Here is a 17,816-nt window from a genome sequence, read left to right as displayed (position 1 = left end):
TGACCAGGGGAGTTGTGCTGTATGGAAAACCGATAGTACTGAAGTGTATTTATTTATTCTGCAGACAAAACAGCCTTACTGAACAAGGCTGGGGAGAAAAAGAAATAGTTTGCCAAGTTTTTCAAAGGGTCAGATTTTTATGTTTTGTCCCAGCATGCTGTGCACTGAGGCCTGTGGAGTTGTGGGTGGTGGGGAGGACATGTCCTCCATCTGCCTGTGCAGCTCCCTGGACCAAAACACGACGCTGGCATCTAACCGATGTTGAGATGAGTTCTGTGAGTTTAGTCTTTAGTTCAATGCACAATCACAATCAGTGACCTTTAAAATGTTCAACAGGGGAAGACTGTCATAAAATTGAATTATTAACTTAATTCATTGCTCTCTTTCACCATGCTGGCAATGACATTTTGGATCAAAAGTGGAGCTATTGTGGTTTCTAGTAAATAAAATGTATACATTATTATCATAGACATTATAAAAGATGAACAAAGCTACTCTAATGTCTAATGTCACTGCTTTCTCAAGCCCAGTTTTGAGTCCTTGAGATGAATGTTTCACTTTCCTGGTTTAAGGCACTTCAGAGTTGGTTTCTCTTTACAGATCCCAAAGTTACAAACATCCTGTATACTGCGTATGAGTATTTGGTTAAAGCATTTGGTTTTCTCCAGATGTGCATTCTAGCCAATCAGCTCCACTTTTATCCCAATCTATGAAGTCTTGCTGTTTGTTCAGATGCAACTTTGCAAACCTAAACCATGCTGTCATATTCTTTTTAGAGAAAAGAGGCTTTCTCCTGGTAACCTGAATGCTCCAAACCATCAAACTGTCAAAACATCTGCCTTCATAGTCTCGGTCATGCTTGGTCACTTAGTTTCTCACAGGACTGCATAGTATAGGCTGTGAACTGTGTTCAAAGCAGCAACAAATACACATGCTGTGTCTGATTTGGATCGTTCTTCAACCACTCAGCCTGGCTGAACACTCTGCATATTTCCAGGCTTAATCAAAAATGCTCATGACACTGTGAAAATAAATTTGGCTTTCTAACGAACAAGATAAAAGAATATTTGTTTGGACAAACAACTACCGAAATCTATAAAGCTGAATTTTTGGCAATGGTAACACTAAAAGGAAAAGACTTCACCCTTCTATAAAGTGAAATGAACAGCAAATCGCTCATCATAGCATCAGTGAAAACTACGGGATAAATAAATGTAGCTAAGCTGCTTCTTAAAATCTTACTTTGTTTTTTGTTTTTATATGTGTAAAAGTGGTTAAGTGACAGGCTTGTGAGGTCACAGTGGTTTATATAACAGCTGGAGATTATGTCTAAGCAACCATTTATTTAACTGGATCCTTCACTTAGGTACAAAAGATTCTGGACTGACTGCAGTGAGAACATTAAAATATAAATGTTGTTTTTAGCGGTTTTACAATTTGCTGAAAGTGCCAAGAAGCAGAAATACTCTTCCCAAAAGCCATGCTGCAAAACTAACCTACATAGGTCCCCCTTATGCCAGTCCTTACTTTATTTTTAACTGTGGTATTGGTTTTGAAGAAGGTAAACAGCTAAGATACTAACCTTGAGACTGTTTGTATATCCTGTTGCTCACTTTAGTCTTAGTTTGCAAGTGCATGTGTGACAAAATGGGAATCCTCTGTTTGCTAAATTTTAGTTTCCATATCAGAAGAGTTGGTCTCCTCAGATGTTTGTCCGCAGTAAATGCTTCATTTACGTACACCCACTTGTTATTTACAGCTTACTGACAAGTTACACAATTTTTAGTGGAGATGAAACTGTTTTTGTGAAAGTTTCATCTGAAAAGCTGCCCAGTACAATTTAAAATGCCATGCTGTTGATTTTACTGTCAGCACTGGATCATCAGCCTTTCTTCACTTCTGCGAGTGGGTTTATGCATATACATATTTTCACCCTTTTCACAAAGTGCCTCGCCAATACAGCCACATCAAAAAACAAATGAAGAAAAGTCTTACTCTATCCCAACATCCTTGTTATCATTAACACACACACTTCTCCCAGAGTGCTAATCTTGACCATGTGTATATCTGGCAGCTATTTTATACTTCAAACCTTTGCCCTTGAACTGCACTCAGATGATTCCAGGGTAAACACAGCTACTCCAACAAAGGACAAAGAATCAATGCAGCAAAGTTCACATATTATCCTCTTATATAATTTGCTTTTTATATTCATATCACATCATCATATATATATAATTTTCTGTGGTCACAAAGATGAGTTTAGTCTCTTGCATGGTAGTAAAAGCAATCTGCACTGCATTCCACGCTATGTCAGGCATGAAAGTGGCTCGAGTGATAAAGTCAAGCATGACGACAGCATCCAGATCCCGCAGAGATGCCCTCTTGATGCCTCTCAGGCCTAGATTACAGGTGGATTACCTGGTGAGCAACATAAGAGGATATGAAATGTTTCACTCTCGTAGTATAAAATTACTTAGAAACAGTGATTCTTCATGAGCAGCAGTGATGGAAGAGAGTGGAGTTTTGGCCCTTGACTTTCTAACTTTGTGTACATATTGTTTGTGTGTACACAGATGCTAAACATAGGCCTCTGGTGTGGCTTTTAAACAATTTCCACGTGGTGATGAATGAAAAAGTTGTACGTGACTTGCTGTCTTATGGGAGTTATGTTATCTAGGCACTTTGTCACTGTGAGACTCATTAGGTGCTTATGATGCTGACGGTGACTCACAAGTGTGATTGATTAATCCTACAGCAAAAATCAACTGCAGTGTGGCTATGTTTAAAGAATACAAAGTGGCTTTAGAGTCATTTGATTGCATTTAGGGCATGGGGGTGGTTTATTGCTGCAGACCAGTCTTATCAATGTAATTCTTCTGCTTTGGCAGGATATGCATCACATAGACCCTGGTATACCATCTTCTCTTATGACCTTCGTCTTGTCACAGTTACTTTGTTCTCTATTCATCACTGAGTCTTCCTTAAAGTCTGCAGTTTATACCTCACTGTCTAACAAATTTGTGAAATTTATTGTCCACTAAAAAATGTTATTTCTGCTTTCTTCATTCAGCTCCATGTTCACATCTTTTAAATCCACTCTTGTTTGCTGTTATGATAAAAATAAAGGACATGGATTTTTTAAATTATAAGATTTTATCAGGACAAATTAAGTTATCTGGTTCTTGGCAGGTCTTAAAATTGGGTAAATACAAGCTCAGCTGAACTGCAAAACATGACATATTACACAGTTATTTATTTAACAAATTAAAATGCAGAAAGAGTGTGTGAAAAACCAAGTGCACCTCTACTATTTCCATAAAAGGGATCAGAAGCAGCAAATTAATCAAATCCGCTTGATTAAATGATCATCAGTGAGTATGACCACCTCTATAAATGCAGCAGTTTTGGTAGTTTGCTGATCTGGAGCATTCATGTGTGTGCTGACACAAGGAGGAAATCAGCAGTGGTGGTAGGAGAGCAAATGTTGCTCCCTGTCAATCTGAGAAGCGTTAATAAGAGCTTTACAAACAATTTGAAATCTATTATTCTACAGTAAAAATGATTTTTTCCAAGTAAAAAAACATTCAAGACAGTTGCCAACCTTCCCAGAAGGGAATGTTTCAGCAAACTCACTTCAAGGTCAGCCTGTGCAATACTCAAAGAAGACCCCAAACTCTCAGCATGCTAAATGTTAAAGTTCATGACAGTACAATTAGAAAAGCACTAAGCAAGTGTGGCTTGTTTGGAAGAGTTGCTAGGAGAAAACCTCTTCTCTCAAAAAGGAACATGGCAACACGACTTAGATTCTTGTTATGCAATCACCTTGCAGTGATTCCAGTACTTGCAATCAGTGATTTGGCCAAGAACTCCTCTGTACACCAAAGTATTCTGGAGTCAAATGTGAGGTCATCTGTTTGGGAAGCCTTTCCTGCTGCATGACCAAAATTGGGTCACCCAACAAGCTAATGATCCCAAGTATACCAGCAAATCTACAACAGAATGACAGAAAGGCACTGCAACAGCCAAGTCACATTTTAGACCTCAGTCCATTTGAAATGCTGTGGGTGGACCTTATGAGAGCTGTACATAAACAAATGCCCAAAAACCTCAGTGAACTGAAACAATGCTGTAAAGACAAGGAGGCCACAATTCCTCCACAACAATGTGAGAGACTGATAAAGTCATACAGAAAACCTTCAAGTCATTACTGCTATAGTTGCTTCTACTGTTAAATCATAGGGTGACCTTTGCATTTTAAAAACTGCTTCTGCATTTTGACTTGAGTTTTTGTTAAATAAATAATAACGGGGTGCAATATGTTGTGCCTAAACATCTGCACACGACTTATGGTTATTACTATAAAAGGCTAAACTGGCACCAAAATGCCAAATGAGATAGTTTCATAATGTTAGACAAGAAGCGACTTCCTATTTCTGACACACTGTAGAGAAGTTGTTAACGTCTGTCAAATTGAGACAGAGCTTTTTTTTTCCTAAAGTGACATTCAAGATTATATGCTAATTTTATATTTTCATCTGGACCATAGGGGATTAAGATACAAGATTGGATCCCAAAGTCTGCATCCCACTTGCATGCTTGTCAGTGTTCAAATTGGAATTTGTCGGCCCAGTCATAAGATTTTACAAAACACAACTTTCCTCTTCAGACAATTGTCCTGTTTTCAGTGTACAGTAGAAACAGCAGCTTGAGGGAGTCGGAGGAAATGAAAAACAGCATATATGGGGAGAAGTATTAACTGGAAAACATTTATGAAATATATGTTTTTATCACGGCATTGAGGGCTGTAATTTGCATTACTTTAAGCCCATCATGTAAGAATCCTGCTAGTACGCAGTCATGACCTATAACCTGTGAATGTCACTCCAGTTTATGTAACTGCTTGTTGTAGATTTTGGTTTCCAAATACCAACTCAAATCTTCTCTGCCGACAGTTTTGCTTTCATAAGATTTAATTTAGGTATACACACGTGTACGACAGCTTTTATCTACATTTTGTTTTTGCTTACATTTTGAGTACATTAAAGTATAAAGTAAATATGCTCCTCAGCACCTAATGGATCAGCAAAGTTTCTCTGCTTATATAAACCACTCACTGAACTTTAGTTACTCTGTTAGCACTAAGAGTGAAAATGTGACAAATGAGCTGAATGAAGGAGGTATGTTGGACGGAGCGAAACAAGCCGAAGGGTGAAGTTTTATTTACAAGCCACCACCTGGTAGAGGGGAAGATTTTCACCAGGGTTATTCATCACAAGCAAGGCTTCCTATACTTTGTTATCTGGTGTTATTTGGGTCGAGGCCTCTGCCCTGCTCTAGCAGCAGTGTTGCCCTGTGGCATGATGGATAGAGCTTAGGTGTGCTGACTGTGATCCACAGAAACTCAACCTTGCTGAAACAAACCTCCTGCTCTTTTGGCGCCACAAAATCTGCAAGAGCAAGACCAGGAGATGTGGTATTCCCTATGTTCTTTGATATGTGGCGTAATACAACCTCTTGCTACTCACGCAGGCCTTTCACTGCAAATGTAAATGGCTCTGAGCTTAAAATCTTTCAGTGTCACATCTGTGGTGTTTTGGAGAGTTTTTTAAACTTTGGCTCATAAAGCAAATAAGACCAGGAAAGTGCAATTAGTGCTAAAACTGAAGCACTGTTGTTGTTTATTTTCACATCCATTTTTGTTCTATACACTTGTGCTCCCCTGTTTGTTTTTCCATCACTTCCAATAGGTTAACACAACCTTGACTCTGCCACGCTCAGCCAGCTAGTCAATATGCAGAGGTGGCAAGGGCATGCTGAGCACGGGTGGCCTCAAAGTGGAATAGCAGTTAGATTAACAACTTGGGGAGATTTGTTTATGAACATCAGGGAGAGTTTCTCTTTCGGCTTTGTGAAGGCACTGAGACCCTAATTTGTCTGGTTAATGCTGCTAATCCTGCTCCTGGAGATCGTCCGGGGTCTGCCTGCTGTAATGCCTTCCAGGCTGCTGTCAGAAGGAGGAGAAAATTATTTTTATTAATCTGTTTTTAAAGGCTCACAAGGTTCTGCTGTAGAGGGCGATCAGAGTGAACGATGATCAGGCTTAGACAATAGGTTTAGGATGTGCATCAGAGCACCTAATGGTGCTCTCCATCTTCCACACACATTTAAATGCCATGCTCAAAACACCATCACTGAAACTAACACACACAGGAATTGGGGGAAAAGAAAAGAATCACGTGAAAGCGCACATGCATACGCACGATTTTTCACGGCTGAGTGTAAAATTTTTCTGTCAGCATTAGATTTCAAATGATAAAAAAAAACAAAGTGAAAAAGGGACATTAGACTATTTTCATTTCATGCTTTTGTTTAGTAAAAGGCAGTCAGTTCTCATTACAGGCTTCTGTTTCTGTTTAAACCGAGCTAGGCGGCCATCCAAGAAAAAAAAAGGATGGAGAAAAAAAGGATAGAAAACCCTTAGCTGGCAGCAACATCTATTGTGTAGATGTTTGTTTTGTGAAAAATCACCCAGTCCAGTTAGTTCTCCATATATTAGCCTACTTTTGATCTAAATACCTGATGCTGCACAATAGTACAGTTCTGCTTGTGATTGTTGTAATTGTCTGTTTACTGCAGTGGCCCTCAGCATGGATCTCAGTTGTAGGTGGTCGAAGTTTATTACAGATTAATGGGTTTCATGACTATTGTGTAGCTTAATTCCCAAGCCTCCTCTTTGATTGGAACATGCCGGGGCTGTGTATGGATTTGCAGTGTTATGATTTGGGTTGCTGTTTGATGGACGTGCATACAAAGAAGATTGCTGCTGAACACTGATTATAGTTGATTATCTCAATTTAAACTCATCTAATTCTCTCCATTTACACACAGCTCCACTGTCGTGTTTCAGTGTATGTACACACTGCAGTTCTGCTTGCTTTACAAGGTACCTTAGACAGTTGTTGAGTGACATGATAAAAAGATGGTCCTGATTTACTCAGCACTCCCTGCCAGCTGTCTCCTCTCTCCTCCGATCCTCTAATGCTTTCATTTTTCCTTCACAGGAAGTGATTTACTGTCAAACACATTCCAGCACCCACCCCCAAAACACACACTGATGTATCCCAACAGAGCATTTGTATTTTTCCCTCTTTCTTACCTTCTTTCTTCTTCTGCCACAGCTTCAACCTTTGTGTTTTGTGAGCTACTCTTCATCAGCGTGTCTGTAATCAAGGGTACTTTTAGTCGGTCTGGCCTTTCTGTGGCCCTCAGGAGTATTTGTTTTTCCATCGCTTGTTTGTCCACATGCTTCGGCTGATTGTATGTCGGTGCTTTTGTTTATTTTTTTTGTTTGTTCCCACGTGAACTGCTCTGATTGGATGTTGAGAAAACCTGCATGTCATGAACACTCATGATTTTTAAATGTACATTTTTGGTTGAAGTGTGGCACTTTATGCGTATTTTTCTCTTCATGTCTAAACAGCAGTGTCAAAGAAATCCTCTGTTTGATGCTGGCGGCACACCACAGTGTTATGGCATTCTCTTTGATAATTGTTCCAAGTGGGTAAAACTTCTCTTTTCTGTTAGTAATTCCCCCCCACTGCATTTCCTGTGTCCTTACTGTAACTCTATCTAATTTTTGTCCGCTATCCTCTCTCCATTTATTTGTCTCAACATGTTTTCCCCTTCTTTCTCATCTTCCCTCCTGTCCCTGCATCCAAGCCGGAAACATCCTGTTCATGGCTGCATATTGACAAAGACACAGCTGGTGTGGGTCTGCATGTGGGCTGGCTGCTCCAGCTTTATTTATGCCTCTCTCCTGGTTAGGCAGGCGAGCTCTGGACCAGATGGCTGCAGTGTTCAGTTGGACTCTGCCGTTGTACCCCTCGTAATTGGTACTTGGAACCAAGTGTCTCATTAATTATGCAAAAGGGACAGTTTTAATGCATAGCACTGGTCTTACTGAAGTGTAATACTAATCAAGTGAGTGCTTTGCTGCATTATGCATTAGAGAATTTGATTTATTTTAATTGAGTGCTTGTAACTAGATGGTTTTGTGTCTGAATCTCTGGACTAAAGGTAGGTGGGGAAAAATTAATTGAATTGTCCTTCCGGTGTCTTTGAGCAAAGTTCTGTAGGATGCTTTTTGCATATGAGTCTGTGTGTATGTTGGTCTCAAAACTCCTGATAATAAAAGGGTGCTGTGGTGTAGCCAGCGTCTATTTAACGCTGTTTTCACATGCATGGATGAAAGCAGCTGTGTGTAATATTTTGAGGTACTGCAGAGTTTTTGCAGTGTGCATATGCATTAGAGGATGAAACTGTAAAAGATTACAGTGTTGAAACTATGGATGTAGTCACAATGTTGTTTGTGGAATTGTGGATTTCCACCTTGAAGCCTAGATTTTCATGTACAGGTTGTCTTAGTTTAAATTTTTTGGAACCAGATGTGGGCATACTGTATTAGGATGGTTATGTGGAGGACTAAGTCATGAGCGAATGCAAGCAAGCTTGCTTAGCACACACATACTAGGTAATTAGTCCTAAGTAACATTCAAATGAGACTTTAATTTCACTCACAGATTTCTGTGACAGCTGTTAGTACGATTGATCACCCTGAAAGCCAATTTAACATAAACATAAACACATAAACTTCCATACATCTTCAGCTTATTATCCAGTTCAGGGTTGCAGGAGCGCATTCCGGCTGTCATGGGACAAAAGGCAGGTTACACTCTGGACAGGTAAGCAGTCTGTTGCAAAGCTGATACAAAGGGACAGACAACCATTCACTCTCACATTCATACTTATGGCCAGATTATAGTCACCTAACGTCTGTATGTTTTTCACTGTGAGAGGAAGCTGGAGTACCTGGAGAAGAAGCATGGGGAGACCAAGTCTACACAGAAACGCTGCAGCCTGGAGTTGAATGCAGGTTGATAGGTTTATAAACAGACATGAGAAATCCAATTCAATTAGTTTATTTAGCAGATGTTAAGTCTTGCAGACAGCTAGCTAATACATGGCCTATGTAAGCTAAGCTGTCAGTCTGAGCAACAACTTCTCTAACTTAAAAAATTTCAATAGTATAAAAAACCCATCATCTGTACTCTTGTCATGAAGCAAGAAATTAGCTGCAACAACCAAAGCCTTATTTTATTTCAAGCTGTAAACTTGTTTGTTTCAGCTGTCAGCTTTAACATGAGAGGTCAGGAGGGCTGACTCACTTTTTAGGCCTCAACTAATCATTCTGGGAACCCTAACGTTTGGCACATCTGTGTTGACTTCACTTTTGGGCTCTGGAGGCGCACCTTCATGCATAGAGAGCCAAGCGCATACAATAACTGTAACATGAGTTTAAATTGACCGTAATAAAATCTCGTGTGAAAAAATAGCACATCTATCATCTTTTTCTTCAGTGATTGCAATGTGAAATTACAAAAAGTGCTTTTGATGACATGGAGAGATACACACAAACATGATGTGATTTACAGTTATTTTCTTGTGTATGGAAGCAATTTTCTGAGGGTGAAAACACCTCTCAAGTGATCTTAAGTGCACAACATGCTAATCAGTTCAAGTGTGAAAACACCTCCAAACTAAACAGCTCCAGCGGAGCAGCTAAATGATTCACTGAGGTCCGTAGTTGCACTGAGTGTGTCTGAATGTGTCTCTTTGTGAGTATAAGCCGTTGTCGGAAAACAACCAGTAGGATGGCTCGACCTTGTCTGCATAAGTAAAAAAAAAATCAGGTCAAAAATGCAAAGGCAGTTCACTAAAGTTAAACTCTGGATTCTATTTCAACTTCCAGAGTTTTGCATTGTTACCCGCAGCCATTTTGTAGATACAATACATCTGCTGCTTGTCACAACAGCGGGCGATCCAGTTTTAACATGTGTGATTGATAATGCAGTCGATTCGACTGGTATGTAAACGGTTGTCACCGGTGGGTTTAAGGGGTATGACCGCAATCCAGACCACTGCTGTATGAGAGTGAAATGTTATACCGCAGCCTGCAGATCTCCTCGGCTGGAGCTCTGCAGCTAGCAGCTCTGCACAGTTGGCAGTGATGGGAGGTGTTCTCCTGAGGCTCGGTTGATATTTCAACTCTGTGTGTTAATCTATGGCGACTAGAAAAATCCATCTGGGCAACCCGGTGGAGATGCACGTACACATGTTCATACATCGAATGCTTAGCTCACTGACTGCTTGGCGCCACTGTACTTTTAAAATCACATTAGGTGTACACACTTGTGCAGTTTCTGGTGTTGGGTGGCATTAATTTTGTGATCATACTACACTATTACTTTAGTTTCTATGCTGTCTATATGCAGGTAGATTCAGTAGAATTTAGCACTTGAAAATAGTGATTTTTTTACTTGAATTTGTTACACAGTTAATCATTTCTCCAAAAATGCCGATTTCCAGAGACTCGATTCAGAAATCCAAAGCCATTTAGACAATGTAGCTCTAGTCTCCTACATCATATCATGTAAAAAATGTAAACATCATCCATCATATATCATATTAACATATCAATGTAATGCATTACTGTAATATTATACAGTATTAATTCCCAGCAGAATTAGCTCTTGGGTGTGTGCACATGTACACTTACATTTGTGTACTTTTGTGTGTGTGTGTGTGTGTGTGTGTGTGTGTGTGTGTGTGTGTGTGCTTGTGCGTGTGTGTGTGTGTGAGTGAGTGTGAGTAAGTGCATAAGACCTTATTAAGGTGTGTGCTCAGTGCGTGTTTACTGTAACATCTGAGGTCCAATTACAACCTCGTGGTCACTAATATGTGAGGAACCACTGAGTACACTGAGGGCAGCCTTAACTTTAATGCCTGTGTAGACTTCCATCAGTGCTCTCAGTCTGTTTAAATTGTGGTTCAACATTTTTGGAGTCTATCTTAAAACAAAAGTCAGGTACCTAAATGAACATCGAACCTGCTTTTACTCGGCATAAACATTCCCTGAGTTTATACTGGCTGCTTTCTTAAGTGACTTGTTGAGTGAAAATCCATATCCATCACTCAGAGCAATAGTCCATTTAAAAGTTCATGTAAATCTGATATGATGAGTTAGTTGTATGAATCAGCCAAATCAAGTGAATATCCTTCAAAACCAGAGCTTTAAAGTAAAAAAAAAGTCTTAATTGTATTATCCCTCCACACCAGAACATCAGAAAAACGAAAAAAAAACCACAGACTGTATCTGAAAGAAGTTCCACTTTAACGTCACACATTAGTTGGTCTAAGCCTAACAAGCTTGGATAGCAGGCCACAGCCATAGACTGGTGCATTGCACGGACACAGGTACATGTAAATCAATATACAAATATAGCAGAATACTACAGCATCCTAAAACTGGAGCATAGACTTTATGGATGGTGATGTTAATCCAGTTAAATTCCTTTTTTACCCTTTTTGTTAGATAATTGCAAATGTTCCAAAAGGCAGCAGCACTGCAAACACAGTTGAGAAGCTCAGTCAGCATCAGTGCCTTGAGTTACCGGACAGCCAGCTCAGCTGTAGCCCCTAATATTGCATGCAATAAGATGAATTACATGAAACTGGAAAGTTTCATCTGAGCTGCAAGTCTTCTGGAATAATGTGCTTTGGACAGATGAGGCAAAAGAGGTGATGTTACATCATAACTAGCGCAGAGGTGGAGGTATGATGACTTGGACTTGTTTTGCAGACACAAGACCCGAGCACTCTGCTGTCATTGAGTTGACCATTTTATATACCAAAGTATTCTAGAGTCAAATGTGAGGTCTGCATAAACTCTGCTTAAATAAATGCCCAGCAACCTCAATGAAACAAGATTATGAGGAAGAGTGGGCCAAAAGTCGTTCACAACAACCTTAGAGATTGGTCTATGAAGCATTGGGTGTACTTAGTTTTCACAGTCATGTGAAAATGTTCTTTTTGACAAGACTGTGTAAAAAGGCCCTACGTTTAGGCCCTTTCTAAACATAAAGCAACTCAGTTGCCTCATTTTACTTTGCTGGTGGTAATTCCATACCTAATTGTGTATATCAAACTCTATAGTAGTCAGTTAAGTTGCTTGCTTCAAAGCCGAGGTATGTTTAACTCAGAACCTATAATCTTTGTGACGCTAACTGTTATTTTGCCTGTCATTGCTACAGTTTCAGTGACATTGAATGGTTTCTAGTTGCAAAGCTGCTGCCAGTCTCTTCCTGTTTGACTGCACCTTTAGGCATTTTCGTACACAGGGAATTTCTTTCTGATAAAGGTGGTAACTCTGGTAAATAGGAACTCTGCTCAGTTCACAGAGTTTGTGAAAGCTAGAATGTGTTTTCACGTTGTACAAGGACTTTTTGTATCCGTCATCATTAAAAATGTTCCTGTCTTTAGATGTATGAATAAGACGATGATTAAAAATAGTTTCAGTGCTCAAAAAGACACATCTGTGTTGTATTCGGGTAAATTTGTTATCTTGTCCTTTAAATCGTTGGCTATAACCGCAGCTAGACTATACGCGGGAAACATTATGTGTGTATTAAAACCTAAATTCTGGACTCAGTCAATTGAGTGCAACATTTAGATGTTGCTGTAGGGCTATGACTGATAGTTTTAGAGAGGCAAATTAGTTTAATCTGGATGTTGTAGTACTGTTTTCTGCTTTCCCCACTTTCTAATACTGCAATTACAGTTATGATCCAATACTGTGAGGCAAGTTTTGTACTTCTGATGGTCTGAAAAATTTTAACTACAGCAATACCACATACACCGTTTCTGCAGGTCACTGTATACTGATAGTTTACAGATTGCATGAAAATTGTTATTGGTTCAAAGCCAGGCGATTTTTCAACTGATTTCAATCGACAAAGCTGTTTCTTTTCCCAAACCTTCATTATACATTATTAACTAATTTTTTAAAAAATAAAAAAAGTCTTCTGCGTCATCTACTTTTTTTTTCGTGCATACAAGGTTATTTTTAGTTGTCTGGTTCTATTCAGCAAATTCAGTGTACCTTAATTTACATGAAAATACAAGAGATGGAAAGCCCAGCTCCCTTCTGCAGCTTTTTCTTCAGCTACTTTCATTCTGCAAGAGACTGCAAGCTGTGAGTCATCCCTGCCTCGACCACGATCGCCACTCACGAAGCGCACACAGAGACGACTATAGCTGTGAATCAGCTATGATCAAGTCTTGATTGTGCTTTTTTGATGCTCTATGATAGATTAAAATGAAAAAAAACTTATGATGATGCAATCATTTCTGTAAAAAAACAACCGTAAAATTCCTTCTTTATCTTTTTTCCCGGGGGCTGACAAACATGTCCATTTCACCTGGTCCCAGTCTGTGTAATAGCACAGACTTGTCATTTATAGTCAAATGAAACACAGAAATCTCTAATGATGATTACTGTAATTGCTGCTCAATTTGTCTGCCTCCACCTCCCCTATCACCTACACTCCGCCATCCCCCTATTCTCAATAATCTGCCATCAGCAGAGTTTCTCTGAGTTTTCTCATGCAATTAGGCAGAGCAGTGTGTTATTGGTTTCCATGGTGAGTCTCTAAGATAAACATCAAAGTATGTGATAGGAGAGTGGCTTATTGATTCAGGAGATTTCAGGGTTGCTCTCATAATGTGTCCACATTTGACCTTTGACTTGTCTTTATGTTCTTTGACAACACAGCAGATTTTCGTTGAACTGAGGCGACTGTGGGTCTTCCCCCACTGCTCGCAGATGATCCTGTCATCCTTCCACCCCCTCACTTCACTCGAATCTCACAGACGTGAAATACGTCCATGTTTTTAAGCAGTTCCAGTTTGCATTTGTGGTGATGACATGCACATTTCTTTTCACATGAGGAGTAGATTGTAGGAAATGTTTGAAAATTCACAGTGGAGGTTGAAAGATTTATAGTTCGATGATCACAGCACAACTCATTCATTATTTTGCTGATTCAGAATATATTGCCTAATCAAATGCAGGTCTGAGTCCATAACAATTTTGCTTTAATCACTTACTGTATGTGTGTACAATTTTATTTATTTAGATCGAACATAAAAATAATGTTTTTTTCACAATTAAAACATATTTATTTCATCTGGGGTCTGGTTTTAAATATTTACCTATAGGTTCTGTCACTTCTTACAGCACACTTATCAAAGTAACTGCAGATATTTGGCAGCATCGCTTAAATCTTGACAGATCTAGAAACAGGAGTAGTCAGATGTCAGGGTGGCTGTAAACAGTTTATCTAGATCACTTTATACAGCTTGAAAGTGAGCACTCTTAAAATTTGGCTGATAAACACAGTCAGTGCACAGGAAAACTTACTTAAACTACAGAAACCACAGTGGGTCAAATCAAGAAGTTGCTCTGTAAATTGAGATGAACGCTTACAATGAAACTGATCAATTTCACCGTTTACTCTCATTTTTTTTGTTTGTTTGTTCAAATAGGTTTGTTTAGACCGTATCAGTCAAGTCTGACTAAGCTATGGTTAGGCCTAGAATAGATCCTCCATCATTCACCATTTGTCTTTCAGCCAGCTGGTGATGCTGTGGGTTTGACAAGTTGCACACACCGAAACAGGACTAGTTGTGGACTGCAAAGCTGTCGGCATTGCTGCTGAAAAAAATCATTTAAAAATCCTTGAAGTTTGATTGAACCGTGAATGATTTCAGGAGCTTTGTGCACTCATTGTAAAGGTTTGTAAGATTTGTAAAGGTTCGGAAAATAATTTAACTTCCAGCATTGAAATTCTTGTTTTGTTCACCAATATTTACACATTTAAAATACTGGGAAAGTTTAGTGGTTGATATTTGTCAGCTCTGCTTCTGCATACACATGTTCTACAAAATATACCTTATTTTTTAAGCAAGGACTCTGTGAGGGTCTCTTGGCCTAGTCTGTCCTGTAACACCAGAGCTGCCGCCACCTTGTCTCACAGTGTGACAGGAAATTACAGCTTCTTCTTCTTCTTCTTCAGACTAAGCCTGACTTTGGGTCATGCATATTGCTGTGCTACTCATGGTAGTTTGTTTGTGTGTTAGTCATGACCTTTAATCCAGTGATTTGTCATTCTAGATACAGATTTTAAATTATTTTTTTTAACATGAAAACATCATTTTGTGTCCCTGTACCTGATCTTTATTTAGTAGTTTTTTGATGATGTGTCTGTGTATATAAAATCAAAAGTCCACATTAAGAGAACTTCTACTCATCTTAAATATGTCACATATTTTCTCACACCATTTTTATCTTTTTTTTATCATTTGCAATCGAAAATCCATCGCTTGGTTAAGTTCAGGCATTAACAACACCTGACGTCACTGATAGTAGATATTCCAGACCCCGGTTGCCTAGGTAACCCTCTAATCTATTGAATATCAGGCCGCATGTCAATCAGTGGCATCCTGTGTTCTCAGAAAAGTTTATCAACTAGACATCAAAGCATGTAACAGACACGCCAGTCTTCTCACCAGCTTCGTGTAGCCAGCATTTTTTCTTCAGTAGTCACTTGAAGTCATCGAATATCACTGAGTTTGTTTGGTCTCTGGTCACCACGTTGGAGTGAATCACATCCTGTGTGGTTGCAGCTGAAAGACAGTCATGTTTTGAGTTAAAATACAATGACTGCCATGTTTTTTGCATTAATCTTTGTTTTCTTGTTTGCCAGTGAAGACAAGCAAAAATCTTGCTTCTGACATTAAATATACATATAATTAAAATACATTTCTTACAAATTTGTCCTCACAGACACTAAAAAAGTAACCTTTTTTCCATGAAGATAAAAAAGATTGCTTCTTCATGATTCTTTCACAGTTTGTTATGAGACTGGGCTGTGCTTTGAATGTGATAGATAATTATAGGAATATACTCTATGCTATTTATGTTTATATATATTTGATGAGTTGAGACATGTGGTCTGAAAATACCACTTTTTGGCATCTGTGGTTAAAAAAAGAGAAAAAAGGTCTGTAAACATTTCTATGTCTCCAACAAAGTAACTCAGTGACATCTCTGTAATCTATAAAGGATTACCACAACGCTCAGAGAGGCCACTCTGCACTTGTTCATTGCAACAATTTTGCATTTCTGTTTTCCGCACACAGAAGAGCCGCAGTCCAGTTTTTCTTAGACAAACTGATCTCTTCATGCTGTACCTCCTCTCTCTCACGCTGTCATGGCGCCTTTTCATCACTTTGTGTTTGCGATCACCACCACTCTGTGGCAGGCCGATGTGGTTTCAGCCCCCTGAGAGTCCCAGAGGCTGAAGGCCTTCTCTTGTCATGTGATTTCCTGGCCTGTCTGGAGGAAATGTGGGCGTTGGCAGAGGAAAGGGTCCAACTAGGCTAAGGCATGCAACCTGTGTGTCAGCTGTGGTTTAGGCATTGTGAAGAAAGGCTGTTAAATTGGCTGCTTCAGCTATCTTTTTTCACACGTGTACGCAAAACACCACCAATTCATGCCTGACCTCCACTCTCACTGGTGCTCCCTCTCTCTCTCTCGCTACCTTTAACTCTAATGATGGGGAAACATAACTTTTGTGTAATTACCCTGACTGCATCTCCCTCATTAGACTCCTGCGGTGGAGCCTATAAACAGCTGCAGTATGTAGCCCCCAGAGTTCCACAGTATTCACTCTGGACCTCACCCACGCATAACCTAAATACACACCACATAGCAATCAGCCAAACCTACTAAAATCCAGTCATGAAGGCAGTTTTGCAAAAACAACATATCATGCTTTAATGATAGATTTTTAATAGGTAGTGAATCATGTGCATCTAATACTCAGTATGACAGTATGACAGTAAGCACTTTGTCTTTCACACCAGTGACTAACACAACCTCCAGTCTCAAATCAGTAAAATCTGCAGCGTTCTTACCAACAGTAAAAATACTGCATAGAATCACATGGAATTTGTGCTTCTATATGCACATACTATTTTCCACAAATGCTACTGACAGAAAACAATGGAGGTGCACTACAAAAATCCATGCTTGTGTTCACCTAGTGATGCTGATGCATGGCTTGTTTACTCAAGATTCGAGCAGTTTGTGCCATGTGACCTGCAGGCTGAGTCGGTGGGTTTTATTGAAAACCAGCTTTGTTCAAAGCCCGTGCAGGTTCACTATCCTTCATTTTCATAATCACTTGGCATTTTGACTGTGAGGAGTCAGTGCCTTTGACCATAAGTGCAACAGACTGAATCCATTAATAAAAAGTCAATGGGCATGGTCAATAAGGCAATTTAGCCAAATACATGAATCAACAATAGCGTATTAGAGCTCTTGCCAGTAAGTGGGTCCAAGGGGATGCTGTTTTGCTGCGCTCTGTAAAAAATCTAATGTAATTATTATCAAAATAATGCCCCGTATTGACTGGTGTGAGAGGCCATGAGGTGCATGGGTGGGGGTGCTCTGGGGATGACCCCTTTCCACTTCAAGATTGATTGGGTGTGTCTGAGCAATTCCAGGCCCAGTGATTCAGTGGTAGGTCTGTGTGTCAAGCTGCATCCAGGCTGGGCTCACATTATTAACTTAACCGGGATGAGGGCACTGGAAATAGCCTGCAGTGGAGTTTCATTGGGGGACACTGTAGAAATAAAGAGGGGAAAAAGCAGCCCTGTTAAACTCAATTTGTAATTTAATCCAGGGTGCTGCCATCGATTGAGATCAGCTTCTGTAATAGCAGCCAACCTGCAGCTGGGCAGTAGATTAAAGCATGTACCACCTTTTTGTCCTCACTGTAATCGTGCCCTTACAAATAGGATTGTAAATGAGCTTTGTCATATTTTGTTTGTTCGATCTGTCATGCAAATAA

Source organism: Oreochromis niloticus, linkage group LG4 (genome assembly GCF_001858045.2).
Source record: "Oreochromis niloticus isolate F11D_XX linkage group LG4, O_niloticus_UMD_NMBU, whole genome shotgun sequence".
In the NCBI taxonomy this organism is placed as follows: domain Eukaryota; kingdom Metazoa; phylum Chordata; class Actinopteri; order Cichliformes; family Cichlidae; genus Oreochromis; species Oreochromis niloticus.
The sequence above is the reverse complement of the archived record's forward strand: the minus strand, read 5'-3'. Positions refer to the sequence as shown.